Below are 18,113 nucleotides of genomic sequence, written 5' to 3' on the forward strand. Positions count from 1 at the left end.
CTGACTCTCAAATTTCTAACAAATAGAAGGCAACACACACAGAGCTTCCCCACCGGAAAACCATAAGCGGATTTTTGTGTGGCAGGAATTATGAGCTTGGTGCTGGTACTGATCACAAACTCCTGGACAGAGCCTGAACCCAGAGACACCTGGTTCCTTAGTTCCTAGCTTCCCATCTGAGCAACTGTTTGGTTCTGGTTGGTAAGACTCCGAGTTCTAGTAAAAAACAAAGCAGATCTTCCAAACCTGCAGTCTGCCCACCCAGCTCATGGAGTGCCATGGATACTTAGCTCCACCCACTGAAACCCGCACCCCCCCCCCAGTGTGAATCTTGCTCCATCCACCCCAAGTGACTATTTTGAATTTGGAGCTGTGTAAAAAAATGAATTAGAACCTGCAACCTTCAAGTCTGCCAATGGCTGGTGTTCTGCATGATGATACCTTGGCACTAAGGACCATTTCACATATTACGCTGCAGCAGGCCTATATCCAATAGTCAGCCACAGCCTCTGGTCTTGGATGAGTGCTCAGCTTATTTTCAGTAACTTTGTCATATTCATTTTAGGTGTGAACTTAAAAAAAAAAAAAAGATAGATGTGGCATAGCTAGGGTTATCAAGGCCCAGAAAAAAAAAAAACTGGAAAATTTGGGGGGTGGGGAGAGAAACCAATTTCCTACCATTTTTCCAGGTTTTTCCTCCTGGATTTCCACATCTCTAGGAAAGACCCCCAGCAAGAGAACATAGGATGAACTCTGCTGGATGTGCCCAGTGGTCTGTTTAGTTTTTGCATCCCATCTCCCACTGTGGCCAGCCAGATTCCTCTGGGAAGTCCGTAAGTGGGACATCAAGACAACAGCCCACTCCCTCTGACACACCTCAGCAACTGATTCTCAGAGACATGTTGCCTCCAAACAGGGATGACTCATAAAATCATCATGACTGGCACCATTTGACAATACTTATTCTTCGTGAATTTGTAATCCTCTTTTAAAGTCTTCTAAACTAGAGATAACTGGCATATCTTGACAGCAGTGAATTCCAAAAATTCCACAGGAACCATAACCAATCATTGAACACCTGGAACTAAGGTTGCTAAGGGCTTCTGCAGTTAGATCAGATCTAAGCACCTATCTTTAGAGGAACAAAAGCCTGCTGTTAATGTAAAACCATATTGATTCGGTGTTTATCAATCTGAAACCCCTTGCTCTCTCCTCTATCACTATTGAATACAATCTTGTACTTCCAATCAGCAGAATGCATGAGAATTACCATTAGTGACAAATTCACTCCTTCTTTTTTTACCCTAGGTGGTTCCAAACTTGCATGCACAAAAATGTAATGAACAGTACAACCCTATTCATGTCTACTCAGAAGCAAGCTAAACTGGGGGCTTACTTTAGAGTAGACATGCCTTGGTTAGGCTAGAATCCTCATTAAGTGATATCCAGTACAGGCCCATTCCCATCTCCATTGTTGTGAAACATTACTTTCTTTTCTCTAGCAAACACAAACAGCTCTTTGACTGCACAAAATGCTGTGTCAACATCAGCACCTACTTACGCCATCCTACACAACAAAAAGAAAAAAGGAAGAGTATTGCAGCAATGTGTCTGGCTCAGCAGAAAATAAAATTAAATATGCAGAATATGTGAACAGCATGGTAGTGGGGAAGGAAAGAGAAGGAAGTATTATTCAATCACCCATTCTATTTAGCCATATAAAATGAGGAGATACATGGCTTAAATCATCAATCTGAACTGCAATGTATGTTTTAAAACTCACTGTTATGTTCAAGGTTAGTACAAGGACAACTGTAAATTGAGGGAGGGGGAAAGATGACCAAAACGGATCAATACAGACCCCTGCTATTTTAGATTCCTTTTAAAACAAGCACCATAGATTAACAAGTGGATAATATTCAGCAGAGCTAAGTCAATAACTTGTACTTAGGTTCATTAAATCAAGGCTGTTCTGAGCAGAGTATCACAAGGATCATGGTTACAAAAAGCATGTACTATTGGGAGCCAAGTACTGTATGTTTCAGCTCCCCAAATATGGGGCTCTTAGAACAAGATGCTGAATTATAGAAGTTAGAACAATAGTTTCAGGTGCAGTAGCAAGAGAGGAAGGCACCCTAAAATCTGCAGCCCTCAAAACACTGCACAAAGATTTGTGAAGTCCTTTCAAGATATGCCTATGCTATGTAGAGGGAGCCAGCAGCTATGGCTGGAGAAACTCCATCTCCCCAAAGTCTCTGTAGCTGTAAGTTCAGCAACGTGATATGCAAGAAATATATGAAAAAGAGTTTGATACACTCCTTGCTTTCTTTCACTACCAATGTGACATAACCTCAGCGCTTATACACATACATATCAGCATCATATATATAGATAGATAGATATATTTTAAATTGGGAGTCTTTTCCTGGTATAGTACAGGGGAATTTGCAGTGGAAATTTTTCAGTCTAAATCAAAACGAATTCTGGTACCCTAGACTGTTACCTAATTTAGCATGTCTATTTTACTTGCATTTAATAAAGCTTTAAAACACTGAAACTACCAAGCTCACTTAATATTATTGGCAATTGGCATTCATTCATCGTTTCCAATATGAACTTAGGAAACAGAACGTTTTCCATAGAAAGATAAAGCATTGGAGAGAAAGGAAAAGAAATCAGGATCCTGCACTATGTCATGTATATTGATGTAGAGACTTGCAGGACAACCACTCAAAGCTCACTTGCAATTCATGGTTCACATCTTCCAGTCCACGAGGACTAAGCAGGTACCTTAGCCTGGTGTTCTTTTTAGCTGGGCACACTCACTTCTTGGTGGAAGCAGCCAAATCACAAAGGAGTGCACCAAATGTGCTTCCCAGCTCTAACCTTCTCTCCCTGGCCCCACTAAAATGGGGCAGGGTAAGGAAAAGCTTTCCACCAAGTCCCATTTGCCTAAATGGAGGGAAGGTGGGTAACGGGTAAATGGGCGATAAATGCATTACAGCACAGGGAAGAAGAAAACAAAGGGCACAGCCTTTGTCTGGAATAGCTTTAACATTTAACATAGGCAGGCATGCAAGAGTAGCTGAAGACTTACGTTGCTATCTTCCCGCACTAATTAATGCCTCTTTCTTTCCATGCAAGATGACTTTGCCTCTTTGTCCTCCCACAAACACCTCTATATTTTTCTCCTCCTCACTGTGTGAAGTAGCTTCTCCATATCGGCTGTAATTGCCTCCCACGCTAACATCTGCTTCCAGAAGACAACTCTACCCCCTCTGAGGCATGTCAGGTTGTGGGAGCATTTTTATGAGAACAGAATTAAATCAGCACCCCACTCCCCCCCAATTCTTCCTTTCAGCTCATCTCTTTAGAGAGACTCGTTTCTTTGGGGCTAAGCTACATAACTCACACAGTTTTAGCTTTTCCTTTTTTAAAAAAAAAATAAAATGCAGCCATGGAAGCAGTATTCTAAGGCAGAAGAATTTCACCCTGAATTGGGATGGGTGGGGAAGGCAAAAGCCAGTTAACTTTCCTCTCAAGTGGTTATGCCATTAAAAGCTATATACCCCTGCATGTCAATTCCTAGGCAAACGTGTGTAGCTTAACTATTCTGAGGTGTACCTTTATCCTCCTTTACAACCAATCAATACAGTTTACGGGTAAGCACAGCAAAGGCTTCAGTGGATTCCTCCTCAACTTTCATATGAATCTTGGCCACTCTGCCCAATAAATTAGTTTCCATGTTGAAAGGCAGACAACAGATGGAGATAAACCATTTCATGTTGGTATCAGCTCTACCAACAAACAGCTTGCCATAAAAGCCACAGCAACATTTGCTCTCTCAAGACAGACCACAGTGAATAACTTACTGCTAACGTTGCTGCTTTTTTGTCTGGTGGCGCTTCTGTAATAGCTGCAGAGCAGGCAGCAAATCCAACAGATGCAGCTTTTGCTGGCATGTCTCATTCCCAGTTCTGGCTACCATGCCACTTAAAGGCACAACAGCCCCGATGGCAACTCTGTAGGCATTCTCAGGCTTGCAATGCCAAACCAGTAGGATTGAATCAGTTGCAATGGATCATCAGGATTGCTTACTTCTAACAGTTCATAGAAGAAGCGATTTCAGGAGGTGCAAGTCTAAGCACCCTGTCAAAAACTGCATGACAATGCCAGATTACACCAGCCAAAATCCTCTTCCGCACAGTACAACAGTTTTCCTGTTCTGCTCATTCCAGAACCCAGCAAGCTGAAGAAATAGACTCACAAGGCCAGTTGCCCAAGCAGTGATACAGAAGGAATGATGGTGCAGAAAACACCACTGATGGTAAAGGCTATTGTTAAGCTGAAGCTCCATGAGCACAATGCAAGATACCAACCTATAGGCGGCTGAGGTAAATCATTATTTCATGCAGAACGAAAATCAGGACAAGCCTTGCTTAAAGACAGCAGCAAAACTACCATAGACTGCTGCTAAAACAGCTGAGGTAGCCTACCACAGAAGAGGAAGAACAGAAAGGACCTCCCATAGTTCCAGTCCATCTCCTACTCTAGCAAGACTATTTTTGGCTAGCTGTAGACCAGCTGAATGGGGATGCAGGTGGCGCTGTGGTCTAAACCACAGAGCCTAGGGCTTGCCGATCAGAAGGTTGGCGGTTCGAATCCCCACGATAGGGTGAGCTCTCATTGTTCAGTCCCACCTCCTGTCAACTTAGCAGTTTGAAAGCACGGCAAAGTGCAAGTAGATAAATAGGTACCGCTGCGGCAGGAAGGTAAACGGCGTTTCCATGTGCTGCTCTGGTTCGCTAGAAGCAGCTTAGTTATGCTGGCCACATGACCCAGAAGCTGTCTGTGGACAAACGCCGGTTCCCTTGGCCAGTAAAACAAGATGGGTGCGGCAACCCCAGAGTCGTTCGCGACTGGACTTAATGGTCAGGGGTCCTTTTACCTTTAGACCAGCTGAGGGCAACTTTTTCTTTCCCTTCCTGCCCCCACTCCAAATGGAAGGAAAATTAATATGACAGCCCCAGGATGGATATAGTTTTGGATCTTTTTCAAGGCCATGATGTAGGGGGAATCCTGTAGATCATGGCTTCGCCTGACACACTCCATTTCCCCCTGCCCACTGCTGGGGACATAAATAGTACTACCAAGACAGCTTTGACTGGCTGACTGAAGCAGGTTAGGGTGGTTGATGGGTCTCTCTTGGTGAGTTAAGGACATCCCCTGCATGAGAAGACAGGCTCTGGTGGATTGAGCAGATAAGACCAACAGTAGGTCCAATGGTCAAGGAGGCAGTTTCTGCATGTGCTGTAGAGGGAAATGAGGGGCAGATGGAGCCCATTAACACGGGAAGTTAGCCCTTCTAGGAGCAGGAAAACTCTGATTCTAAACTTCCCCTGCCTTGCAGAACACCTTCAGGAGAAGGCTAAGGAGGAAATGGGAGTGGAGTCCCTACAATTTGATGGCACCTTGTATGCCGTCTTCTGGCAACTCCTGCAGTCAAGCTGGTGCCAAATGTACTACTCTGCTTTCCTTAGGACCACATCATTGAGGCCAAGAGGTCTTATTGTCTGGGCAGCCCAGGACCTCCATACACACTGCCCAGGCTTGTACCCTGGAGAGGTCACATTAGTGCTGCTAACACAGTGGTTTGACTTCACCCCTGGAGGCACACTCCACTGTCTCTCAATGGAACAACAACATGTGGATGCCAACAACATGTGGTTCATCTACATACCCACAAGCCATCACCAAGATTTACTTGGGCTAAACAAGATGGCTCCTATATAGGAGAATGTACAAAGCAGTTAATGCTCCTTCACTATTCCGTGTCTGGCTGCAGAACTGCAATATCTAAATGCAACAATTCCAAGGAATAAGCACAATGAATGGTGAAGAACTGGAATTGCAGTCCTAAGGGTCTAAAGAAAGATAAAGGATCTCCTCAAGGTGATCCAAGAATAAAGGAGGAACATAGGAAGTTTCCTTATCTTGAGTCAGAATGGTCAATCTAGCTCAGAGCTGTCTACACTGATTGGCAGTGGTTCTCCAAGATTGTCCAATAATACGTAGCTTCATTTGTTTATTATATTCATGATTTCTTTCAGAGATTTTCATGTTCAATGAGTCTGTACATGTTGGTGTGAATGAACACATATGGAATTTGTGTCAATATGAACTAAGAAATGTGGTATGCAGGTGTGTACTGCTGCACACATGTGTTGAATGCAGAGTTCTTCTATGCTTTAGCAATGGATACCTATTTTGTAGGCCTATCCTCTTAATTTTTAAATTGGCTTATTCTTCACTGCATTTGACATCACTGACTAACTGGATATTGAAAATTCTAGGATGATTTGCAATGAGTTTAGAGTCCAAAGTTTCTTAAAACACACACATTTGTGGTCTAAGGCACTGCAATCATTTGAAAAGTGTGAATGAAGGACCTTCCTCAAAACAGGGCATTAAAGTGTGTCCTTAAATCAGGGATCAGAAATGCTGGAGAGTTATAACTTGCACAAACCCTCATCAATGGCCATGTTGGCTGGTGCTGGTGGAATCTGAGAGTGCGGCAACATCTCAAAGGCCAGTTTCCCTAAACCAGCCTTCAACAATCAAGATACTTCCAAAGTGCTCAGAGCTAGAATGGGGCACATGCATAATAAAAGGTAAAGGGTAAAGGGACCCCTGACAATTAAGTCCAGTCATGAATGACTCTGGGGTTGTGGCGCTCATCTCGCTTTACAGGCTGAGGGAGCTGGCGTTTGTCCGATTTCACAAACAGTTTTTCTGGGTCATGTTGCCAGCATGACTAAGCTGCTTCTGGCGAGGCCAGAGCAGCACACGAAAACGCTGTTTACCTTCCCGCTGGAGCGGTACCTATTTATCTATTTGCACTGTGTGCTTTCGAACTGCTAGGCTGGCAGAACCTGGGACCAAACAATGGGAGCTCACCCTGTCATGGGGCCTCGAATCACCAACCTTCCAATCGGCAAGCCCAAGCAGCACAGTGGTTTAACCCACAGTGCTACCCGCGTCCCTTCTGCATAATAAAAGGGTATGTCAATTACCAGAAAAGTCTGAAAGGGATACATTTTAAAATCTCATTCCAGAAATTGTGAAGCTTAATGTTTACCTCTGTCACAAGACCAAGATATTCCCAAATTATCTAGGAAGCTGAAATGATGTTACCTTATTCTGGGAAAGTGACCTCCTGATGAGGCTCTAGTAATTTCTGCATGTCACACAGCAGCTACAACCATAAGAGCCTCATCAGAAAATAACTGAGAATTCTAAATGTTGATTCTCCTCCCTTAGAATTTTAGTAGTCATCAGTGGTTTAGTAAACCGATTACTAAATGAGCCACAATTATCTCCTTAACGAGTTGTGTGTTCTTCTCAACTGCTTCATAAATGTAACCCTCTGTGAAAATATCTACTTGGGGGGGAAAGATTACTTAAATACCGAGATCATTCTGATAGTTGAGAAGCAGTACATATCCAAGAACTGTGGACAATTAGGCTCTTAACCAAGATTCACACCTGTCAAACATAGATTCTATTTTAAAACAGTTTCTCAGTTGCTCACAAGATGGAATGTACACCAAGGAAAGCAAAAGATGCCAAACTATAGCAATAATGTATTTGGGTCTTCAAACAGGTCATCTATGCTACTATATACAGAAACCTCCAAAAGTCCAAGTTTGCCATGCTAAACAGGAGAGGATGGGACACTTTGAGCCCATTTCTGCAGGCAGCGACCACTTTGATATGCATCATTCCTAATTTTAATCAAACAAGATAGATGACTTGGCTGGCAGTCTCTCTCTTGAACAAGCGGTAGTGTTGATTTTAACCTATATTTATCACTTAAATTAGTAGCATGTGGGGGTAGAACTTGGAAAGGCCCACAGCAAGCACTTCCTTCTTTTCCGCATTTGCTAAAAAGAACAAAATGCCCACTATGAATTCGCTTCCAGCAAACATAAAGGATGCTTCCATGGCATTCAGCAGACTATTGGCATAACACATTGCACATTCTGGCACAAAACCCACATTTCAGGCAGGAAGGATTTTCCATTACTGGAGGGAAATGATAGATTACTACGCAACCCACCCGTTTGTGGGTTTTTATTCAGCCAAATGCTTGAAACACTGAAGGCATCCAACAGCAAATATGCGGGGTTCTGCCTGACACCTTTCCTGTGGCTGAAGAAGAGAGATTCAAATCAAGGGTCCATATAGGTGTTACGTAGCAAATGTCATCCTTCAGAGAACCTAATCCTTTAAGCCATTTTTTAAAAAATGAACAATCACACAGAAGAGGGTTAGTAGCACAAAGGACAGAAAGCATATATTTTGGGTTATGATCCAAAACAGGCTCAATATTAGATTGCCTCTCTTTGTGGACTCTGATACAAGAACTGGTTCATATTTTGACACATCACAACTAGTTCTTCATGGGTCTCACTGTTGTTACTGACATTTCTCAACTACCAGCTGTGTAACTGTATGTGCATAACATTAAAATGGCTGCTTGTGTTTGGGGGTGGGGTGGGAAGACACATGGTAGCACCTTTTAAGAGCAGCTCCCAATAAGCCCCGGGGCTGTGTGGGGAGAAGCAGGAGTACCCAGAACCCAGGAGCAGTAAATGACCACACACACCCCGCCCCTCCAGCCAGCCTGACCCCCCCAACCCCTGCCATCATATTTCGGCCTACCTTTAAGTAAACTGAAGTAGAGCTGTCACATGTCCCATAGTTTAGGCGTCATCCCTTAGCAGTCCACCACACTGGCGCGTAGGTCCGTCGTTTATTCCATCCCGCCGGAGCGCCACAAACCCCAACGGGTGCCCCTTCTTTACGCACGTCCTGGGGAGGAGAAGAGGAAGCAAAGGAGCCGCCGTCACGCCGGTCCTGGTTCGAGGAGAGGCAGGAGAGAGGCAGCGCCCCCCCCTCCCGTCCCCAGCCACCCTCCCTCCCTCTAAACACTCCGGGCTATTTTTAGGAAGGCGAGAAAACAAGCGCTGCCCCTCGAGGAGGCGGCTCGCTCTGCGCGCAAGCCTGTTTGGAAGACATAAGGAGAGGAGGGAGGAGGACCCCCGAAACCAGAGGGCCGGGGGACCCCCGAAACCAGAGGGCCGGGCAACCCTTCCAAGTCAAAGTCCCCCCTCCGACCCCAATTCTCAGCAGCTTAGGGCCCCCGCTGTCACTCGACAGCAGCGGAGAGGCGGGCGTGGGACGGGGGGAGCCCCGCTCGGATGCCGGCAGAGGAGCATCCCCGATCTCTCCGCAGCAGCTTCTCCAGCCCCCACCACGGGGCGCTCGGCCCAGCAAGCGAGGCTCTCTCGCCCACACCGTCGGTTCCGCACGTGTTGCGCCTCCCTTTGCTGAAGCGGCAGCGGCGGCGGCGGCGAAAAGGGTGTGTGTTTGTATCTTACACATCTACTCACCTCCCCGACGGCCGATTCAGCGCATCGTCTCCTCTTTCCCCCCTCGCACTGCGGCTGAACCTTCTCAGCTTTTGGGCAACTCTCCGCCCCCTGCAGGTTGTTGCGGGTGGTGGTTTATTTGCAAAGGAGGGGGGTGTCTTTTTTATTTTGGAAAAAGATTACGCCGGGGGTGCTTTGGACAAACGCCCGGGCGGAGCTCCCGCTGTCATTGCCTCCCCAACGTGCAGCTGCAGCTGCTGATCCCAAATTCACGGCGCTCCGGCTGCATGAAGTCATCGTGCTCCTCCTCTTCCTCCCTCCCCCACTCCGGATCACCGCATTCAGCTCTTACTGGGGGTGGGTGGAAAGGCAACCCCCCCCCCACCACCGCGATAGATGAATGATGCAGGAATGGATAAATGAGGGCGTGGGGAAGCTTCGCGCCTCTCATTGCTAAAAGCTTCCATCTCCGGGAAACCGGCGAGGCTTGGCGTGCCAACGGAGATTCCCTGCCTTCCCTCCCTCAGACTTCACCCCGGCTTTGGATGCTCGATGGGCTGCTCCGTGAAAATCTCCCCTCCCCTCTTAACTTCTCTCCGGGCTCCCCCGAGGATATATTTACGAGGGGGCGGGAGAAGAGCTGATGATCTGTGCGCTTTAGCCGGGATCCATCCATTTGCACCTGCGAGTTGCAAACCGGAGTAGCTGTGGAATGCAGAACTTGTGATCCTTGAGCCTCGTTCGCAGGCTGAGCAAGAAGCAAGAGTGCTTGGGAAAAAGCGGTTGCTCCCTGCAGAGCGTTTTCGAGGAAGGCTACGTAGGCCTCTCGCGTGGTTGCTGTAGATATCTGCTGCAGTCCCAACTGTTTGCAATAAGGTTTCCGCAGCGTTTTAGCAAAAATCTGTTCGATCTTTCTCATTTCTGTTTTGTTAGAGCCAGGCTTAGTCATGCTGAGAGCAAAACTGAACCTTGGAGCTAGTCCCATTAATTTCAGTGGGTCTGCTTTAAGCGTGAGTAACCTTCATCTCACTCGTAATTTGCGTGAAGGCACTATGCTATTGGTAGCCTTATTTTTGGCCCTTTGCGCTGAATTTTCATTTTTCACCACTCCCACCAAAAGAGTTGGTACAGTGGTACCTCGGGTTACATACGCTTCAGGTTACATACACTTCAGGTTACGTACACTTCAGGTTACAGACTCCGCTAACCCAGAAATAGTGCTTCAGGTTAAGAACTTTGCTTCAGGATGAGAACAGAAATCGTGCTCCGGCAGCGCAGCAGCAGCAGGAGGCCCCATTAGCTAAAGTGGTGCTTCAGGTTAAGAACAGTTTCAGGTTAAGAACGGACCTCTGGAACGAATTAAGTACTTAACCCGAGGTACCACTGTATTTTCATTCAGCTGTTCACCACGACCCCAAGATCACTTTTCAATTCAGTCATGGCCAGCTCAGAGCCTATCGGTGTATATGCGAATTTAGGGTTTAAAAATGTTATTTTGCCCCAATGTGCATAATTCTACAAATACTTACATGAAACTGCACTTACCATTTTCTTGCACATTTGCCCAGTTTGGAACAATCCTTTTGGGTGCTTGTCCTGAATAATTTGGTGTCACCATCAAATTGGCTTCTCAAGGTTGTCTTAAGACTTTTTGTGAATGGGGGGGACGTCAATCCCCCCAAATTTTAGGGGGGCACTTCTTACATTCCTCCATTGTAGGATCCACCCACTTGCACCTACTTTATGCTCCCTGTTCTTTATAACCAGTTACTATTCTGTAAAGGACAAATGCTCTGATCCCCTGACGGCTAAATTTACACATTAACCTTTTGTATGTTTTTGTGTGTGTTCCAAATCTCTTTAAAAGTCCAAACCCAGATAACCCCATTTACATGCTTTTTGACGCTGAGTGGGACAGGACTTAACCTTTGCAGAAGCCATGTTGATTCCTCTTCAGTAAAGCTTGCTCATTTAAATCCATGTTATGTTCCTTTAATAATGATTTCCATTATGTTAAGCTAATTGGCCTGTAATTTCCCTGGATCCCCCTTAAAAGCACTGGCTTATGAAGGCTGGTCTTAGGGATGTATTGAACTTTTTTGTATGTAAGCTCAACAATTTCACTTTTGAGTTTTTCAAGGACTCTTATGCAGATGCCACCTGGACGCAATATTTTTGTCTGGCTTGAAGCATCCTCAGATTGTGATAACTCCCCTCATCGGGGTGGAGAGGTGATTTTTCCATGGCTACAATATAATTTACCATACAAAGTAAGAGTCACAACCAATATTACTCTTTCCACCTCTCCCCACACATTGTCAGTATGTGGCCCTCAGAAGGTTACCCATAAAGAAATGGGCTGAAAAAAAGAAATCTAGCTTACAATGGCTAGATGTTTTCCAATGCCAGGCACATAGGAGGTTAGTAATAGGAAGACAGTGGGCAGGGCTCACCTAACTAGCCTTACCAGCAGAAGCCATGCTCAGGACTTGCACAGCAGGGTTTCTTCCCTTCTGCTCCCCCATGTGCCCCTGACCCCCTGGAATTGGCTCACGGCAGGTGGGTAGGTCAGGAGAACGCTCAGAACCACACGTGGGGTGAGGAGAGGGGTATCATTCTATCTAGCAAGCTGCAATACTTTCACGGAGAGAACAATTGGAAGAGTGTGACATTGAACTGCACCCAGTGGTTTGCAGCATGTTCAGAGAGCATTTTCCTACAGAATACAGAGTATTCCTACAGTATACAGTGGTACCTCGGGTTACATACGCTTCAGGTTACATACGCTTCAGGTTACAGACTCCGCTAACCCAGAAATACTCCCTCGGGTTAAGAACTTTGCTTCAGGATGAGAACAGAAATCGTGCCCCGGCGGTGCGGTGGCAGCAGGAGGCCCCATTAGCTAAAGTAGTGCTTCGGGTTAAGAACAGTTTCAGGTTAAGTACAGACCTCCGGAACGAATTAAGTACTTGACCCGAGGTACCACTGTACCCACAACCATAGCTGGAGTTTCCAAGCAAGTATTGAGGCCTGACACCTTGCTCACTTGAGAAATTTTAGCACTGTAATCTTCAAGGTCATTGCCTCATGCGTTTCTATGGTGATTCAGCTGGCACTTCTAAACAAAAATGCAGCCTCTTCACACAGATTATGTTTCATCAGAACCATCTGCAGAGAACGCTCAATGGCTTTCTCTCTCTCTATTGATCGCCTATTGCATTTATAACAAAGTTTGCCGTAATCCCCACCCCCTTCTCTTTCTCCCCTCCCCCTCGGACTTTTATTTTATACTTATAAATATTCCGTGTAAAGTGTATACTGCAGATACTTCACATCTGTGGCCAGTGATTCTAGACAGTGATTTGTGGTGGATCTATTGTTTCTTCAAAGCTGCAGAATGTTCAAAGGAAGGGCAACTTGGGCAAGATTTTTAAAAATATCACAGTCTGACATGGCAAATAACTATCGAAGTAGGCTGAAGTGCTTGATCGAGACCTTTCTCTTGAGCAAATTCTCTTGAAGTGGATGTGATTTGATTATGTTTAACATTCAGTTGTTCATTTTTGAAAGTGTTTGTTACTTACATCCTGCTTTATAGCCCTGAGAGGCTCCCAAATATCAAATAGTTCAAAAGGTTAGCAGATCTAATGAGGGGTGGGGAGAACCATGGTGCCCAGTTTGAACAATGGCCTTTTCTTGGCCTTCATTCTTGGCCTTCATTGTTGTGGATCTTTGAGAAAACTGCAACTGAGCAGGTGAACCATGAAGCTCAGTTCATAAACAGGTCAGGTCTTTGCTGGTTGGCAGTTGCCAGGCAACTGCTTCCACTGAGGACCTCTGAGGCAAAGGAGTAGTTCAGCCCATGATGCATCCAAGTTCTTCCCTTGTTGGGAGCTCTTAATCATCACTAGTATTCATCTCAGTCTTAAGCCAGTTTCACCTGATGGGGTTTGAGAACCCTGAAGATACTAAACTATGAGCTACTGAGAAGGGACAGAGCTCAGTAGAGGATACTATATACTTTGCATTCGGAAGGTCCCTGGTATCTTCAGTTAAAAGGATCCGAGAGAAGAAGATCTAGAAAATCTCTCCCAAGGAGCTGCTGGCAGTCAGGGTAGAACAGATTACGCTGTTCTAACAAACCGTCTGATACAGTATAATAATCTTCTGCTACTGTGAACAATATGCTAGATATTTAAGAGCAGCAAAACCTGCTCTATATTTAGAACTTCGTATTTTTACCATGTCAGTATAACAAAATGAAGCTCCTGCCAGAAAAGGGTTTTTGAATTTCCTTTGTGAGATCCTGCAGCTGTGCTTCAAGGGCTCATTCAATCAAAATGGGGGTCAAGGAGAGCAGATAGTAAAAGCAACAAGAGGCTGTGCTTTAAAAAAATATAAATCCATGTGCACTTTCATGCCCTTGGCCATGTTAAACAAACGAAGGCGGCCATAGCTGGCTAGTAACTGATTGGTAGAATCTCAGCCCAAAGCCCTGAGAAGACAGCATTTCAACTCACTACTGCTGTGATATGCTGGCTAGGATTGGATGAGCATTACTTGAGCTGCAGCTTTTGCTGCTGGAGGATGCTCTGAAAAGTGGAACAGGAAGGGAAACTGCCTGTGAGCACTGATCCCACAAGCAAAAGGAGAAGCAGAAGCTCTTCAATTTTTTATACCAGAAAGTGAAGCTCGAAACCACACATTCTTCATTTGCAACTGCTTCAGATGCTGCATATCTGATTTCTCACAGTCTTTCTGCTGCTACCATTTTCATAGAACTCTCTATCTTCTAATGCTTACAGCAAGTCGGCTGCAATGGCTGTTGGCAAGGACTAGCAGCGTAAATCCTATTCATGTCTACTTTGAAGTAAGTCTTACTGAGTTCAATGAAGCTTACTTGCAGGTAATATAGGATTGTGCTGTACGATTCAACAGTAGTAATGGTCACAGTATCAGTCGCAAGAGATTGCCTGATGTACCAAAGGTCTAGAAAGGTGGAAGGACGGATTCAGTTTTGTAACACCCAATCACACAGATTTTAAGCCCTGAAGCTCTTGTGGCAGACGTGTGCAGTTGTGTGCCCTACCATGTCAACACTGAGTACTTCAGCAGCTGACTGCAGCAGAGCAGCGGTTTTCTTCCTCTTAAAAATATACTACCGCCTAATTTTTTTACCTGACATTTCAACAGTCTGGTATTAGTTCCTGGTTAAAGCATCAGATATATAATCTGGGTGTATTCCTCAACTTGACCGCCATTAGAAGCCAACATGACCTCAGTGGTGGCTAATATATTTTCCTAGCTATGGCTGGTTTGCCAGCTATGGCCATTCCTGGACAATTACGGCTTGCCCCCAGTGATTCAAACACTAGTGACCTCCCATCTGGATGATTGCATGGCAGGGGGTTAGGCTAGATGACCTTTGGGATCCTTTCCAACTCTGCAGTTCTATGATTCTATGACTACAGGTTGGCTCAACATGGAGCTGGCCTTGAAAACGGTCCTGAGACTGCAGCTAGTACAAAATGCAGCAGCCAGAGCTTACCGGGTCCAATCAAGGATACAGTTTTAGCATGCAAAGTCTTGAATGTCTTAGGCCACTTGTTAATTAACTGCTCTCTATAGTGCTGAGCTACACATATATTTTAAGGATGTGCATCCCTTAACATTTTCACTACCACTTCACGTTGCTATTCATCACCTGTAAGTGCTGTCAGCCTTTTCATATAAATTGCTTTCATTGATTCTGCCTTCCACTGAATGAAATGCATGGATGACTCCATTCAGACATTGAACTTCAAGGAAGAAAGAGGTGTGTGGATCACTTGCATGCCTACATTTTCTGTTGCCCCCTCCACCAAAGTCCCACACCACTTTTAGACAAACTCGTGTGCTGCCAGGGCATGTGCCATTAGAGACCGGGGAGGTGTGCCTGTCTGTGTAAACCAAAACAGAAGGACCCTGTACAAGAATATACTTATAGGCAGTGATAGCTACCTGAGGAAGGGAGTACAAACCATAACTGCTACAGCCAATGCTATTTTCCTAGAAAAAGAGATAGTGGAACTCACTATGAACCCCTCCCTCGTTCTCTGAGAATGGCAATGGCGCCCACCTAAGAAGTGCTGGAACCTACCTGAAAGGTGCTGGAACTGAGTTCCAGCTGAAAGAAAGCCCTGGCTACAGCTGATATATTAGGTGAAACCAATTATTGCCACAATTACTTAGAAACACAGCACAGTCGTGTTCTTGACTGTCTGGGCCAGCCTTTGCCAACCTGGTGCCCTGAGGATGTTTTGCATATCAGCTCTCATCAACCATGGCAGCAGAACTGTGGTGAGCAGGCCCTATGGAGGTTTTATCCAAAAGATCTGCAGGGCATCAAGTTGGAAGCAGCTGGTTTGGGAAAGCGAAGGGTGCCTAAGAAGCAATAATAGTTGGATTATCCAAATGAAGGAATAGGAGGCATGGAAATAGGGGGTGAAGATGAAAGGGATACTAAAGGTCTGCAGAACAGAACAGGACGGCAGCTTTGTGGCTGAGTGAAAAACGAAAAAGGTCCTTAGTGTTGCAATATGTGGGACGATGCAGGAGGTTACCATGGGTTAGGGAGTGGTATGTGTGCAGGGTGGGCAGGCTTGCCCAAAAACATGGGAGGAGGCATGGACATGGGGATAAAAGTGATGATGGGTGCGAGGTGAAAGCTGCAGAGATAGTGCAGGATAGTGTGCACCCCGGAAATGATCTCTTTCAGCTTCTGCCTTCTGGAACTAGGACTAGCCGCCTGAGAAACAGTTTCTATCCAAATGCGATTTTGGTTTTAAACGCAGTGTAAGGTAGTCTTTATGTGAGTATATTGTATTCAGTTATGGGGTATCAAGAGTTTCTAGGGGCTAACCAGGCTGGGGTAGCAGGCTTGTGGGTTTTTGAATGTCTGATGTAGATTTTTTCAATTTCGTTGTTCTGTATAGGACAATGACAATAAAGATCGTATTGTATCATATCATGGAGCTGCTAAATGGAAGAAAGAAGCTACTTCAGAAATAGGGTTGTGAAGTTGAAAATACTGTTTAGTGCATGGGGTGGGAAGAGGAAGCTCAAGGGGTCTAACATGGTGGGGGGTGGCAGGAGGTTCGGCAGGGGAGTAGCCCCTAGTTCAGCTATAAAGACACTGTACCCTTTTTGATCTTGTGTCGCAAATCTTCTGACAAAACATTGTAGCTGATGGTGTTCTGCACCTATTTATGATGCATGTAAATTCCATTGAAACCCATCAGGTCTGTAATACCCTGACACTTTTGGTTACACAACTAGCTACCATCACTGATGATGAGATAGATAACGCTTCTAAGGTTCATGGTGCACCAGAAGCTCTGCAGAAATGAATAGTGGCAATGTAATAACAGTGATGCTACGCTCAGGAATAGGCAAGTGTGCCTACCTTTTCATTTCTGGTTCCACCTGAACTATGCGGGCTTCTTTTTGGAGGTGGAGGGCTAACGGTGGCTGAGGAGGACCCTTGAAAGCAAAGGGTGGCCTGAACATCTTGAGTCCAGGTTTCCAGGATGCCTGTTTATGAAGGATGCACTTGGCAGTTAAAATTATGAACTGCAAGTGACTTTGTTTTCTTCCTCCTCCTGTCTGGTACCTTTGATTGCTTTCAGACCAAGTTTATCATTTGCTTCGCCTTCTGTGTGTCCAGCAGGACCCTGCCCCAACTATATCATGTTTCGCAGGCATTTCCTTTAAAACGGATTTCAGAGCTCTTCTTTCTTTGCCCTCTTGTTTTCTCCACAATGTGTTTATTGTAAGCACACTGACAATATAATGAATGCCCAGACAGTCCCGATATTGTCTGGCGCTTTGTCGCTCCACTGCGTACCGTTATAAAGGATTTGTGCTAGAATATATATTTTGTGCTGTTGGTTCATTGTGGCAAACCTCATTAAAACTGAGGGATGGGGTTTGGAAATGCAGCCCTGGATGCAAAGGTCACTAGGGTCACACAGAGTTGACGAGATGGGTTGCACGTAAGGCTTTGATAATATCTTTAAAAATAGGATGGGTAGCTGAAGAAGCATTTTATTTTGCAGGTACTGCAGGGCTAAGGGAAGACGTTTTGATGTTCAAAATGGCTGTGCTTCATGACGCAAGAGATGTGCAACGATTCAGTTCCCTGGGGAAAAGCACAGCTTGTGTGATTATGGCTTCCTTGGTGTTTCTAAAAATATTACGATCCCAAGCAACCAGTTGGACTTCTTGTGCCGTTGTGCTGACTCCGGTGGACTGAAGATACACAGAAATGCTCTTAGTAAGTGGATTAGTGTCATATTTAAGGCTGAAAAGCTAGGGACTAGCTCATGCACTATAGAATTGAGAAAATATAAAACGCAGAAATACAAAGTAGCTGGTACAATGCAAGGATGCCAACAGGATTTCCTGGGCCTGGTACACCGTATGTGGACTTCCCTTTCCCCCACATAACCTGTGATCTATTGGAAACAACTGCTACTTATGTACATACAGTGGCACCTTGGTTCTTGAACTTAATCCGTTCCGGGAGTCAGTTTGACACCCAAAACCATTTGGAAACCAAAGTGTGGCTTCCGATTGGCTGCAGGAGCTTCCTGCACTCAACTGAAAGCCGCGTTGGACGTTCAGCTTCTGAAAAACGTT

General features: G+C 45.2%; 1 protein-coding gene and 1 long non-coding RNA gene across 4 annotated transcripts in view; one reads left to right on the forward strand and one right to left on the reverse strand.

The window, feature by feature from the left end:
• PKIA (cAMP-dependent protein kinase inhibitor alpha) overlaps positions 1 to 9,700 on the reverse strand; it is a 39,726-nt gene extending 30,026 nt beyond the window's left edge. The window contains exons 1-2 of one of the 2 annotated variants that reach the window (XM_083451476.1): positions 9,456 to 9,700; positions 8,725 to 8,874 (exon numbers count right to left, since the gene is read on the reverse strand). The gene's annotated coding sequence lies outside the window, so the exon portion shown is untranslated. The other variant, XM_083451477.1, reaches the window with a different exon arrangement.
• LOC310682595 overlaps positions 9,335 to 18,113 on the forward strand; it is a 56,492-nt gene continuing 47,713 nt past the window's right edge. For both annotated transcript variants that reach the window (XR_014514034.1, XR_014514035.1), the window contains exons 1-2: positions 9,335 to 9,424; positions 17,531 to 17,748. This is a non-coding gene — a long non-coding RNA (uncharacterized lncRNA). The remainder of the gene's footprint in view (positions 9,425 to 17,530; positions 17,749 to 18,113) is intronic.

The sequence above is a fragment of the Podarcis tiliguerta genome (assembly GCF_965153285.1).
Source record: "Podarcis tiliguerta genome assembly, chromosome: 7".
Taxonomy (NCBI): domain Eukaryota; kingdom Metazoa; phylum Chordata; class Lepidosauria; order Squamata; family Lacertidae; genus Podarcis; species Podarcis tiliguerta.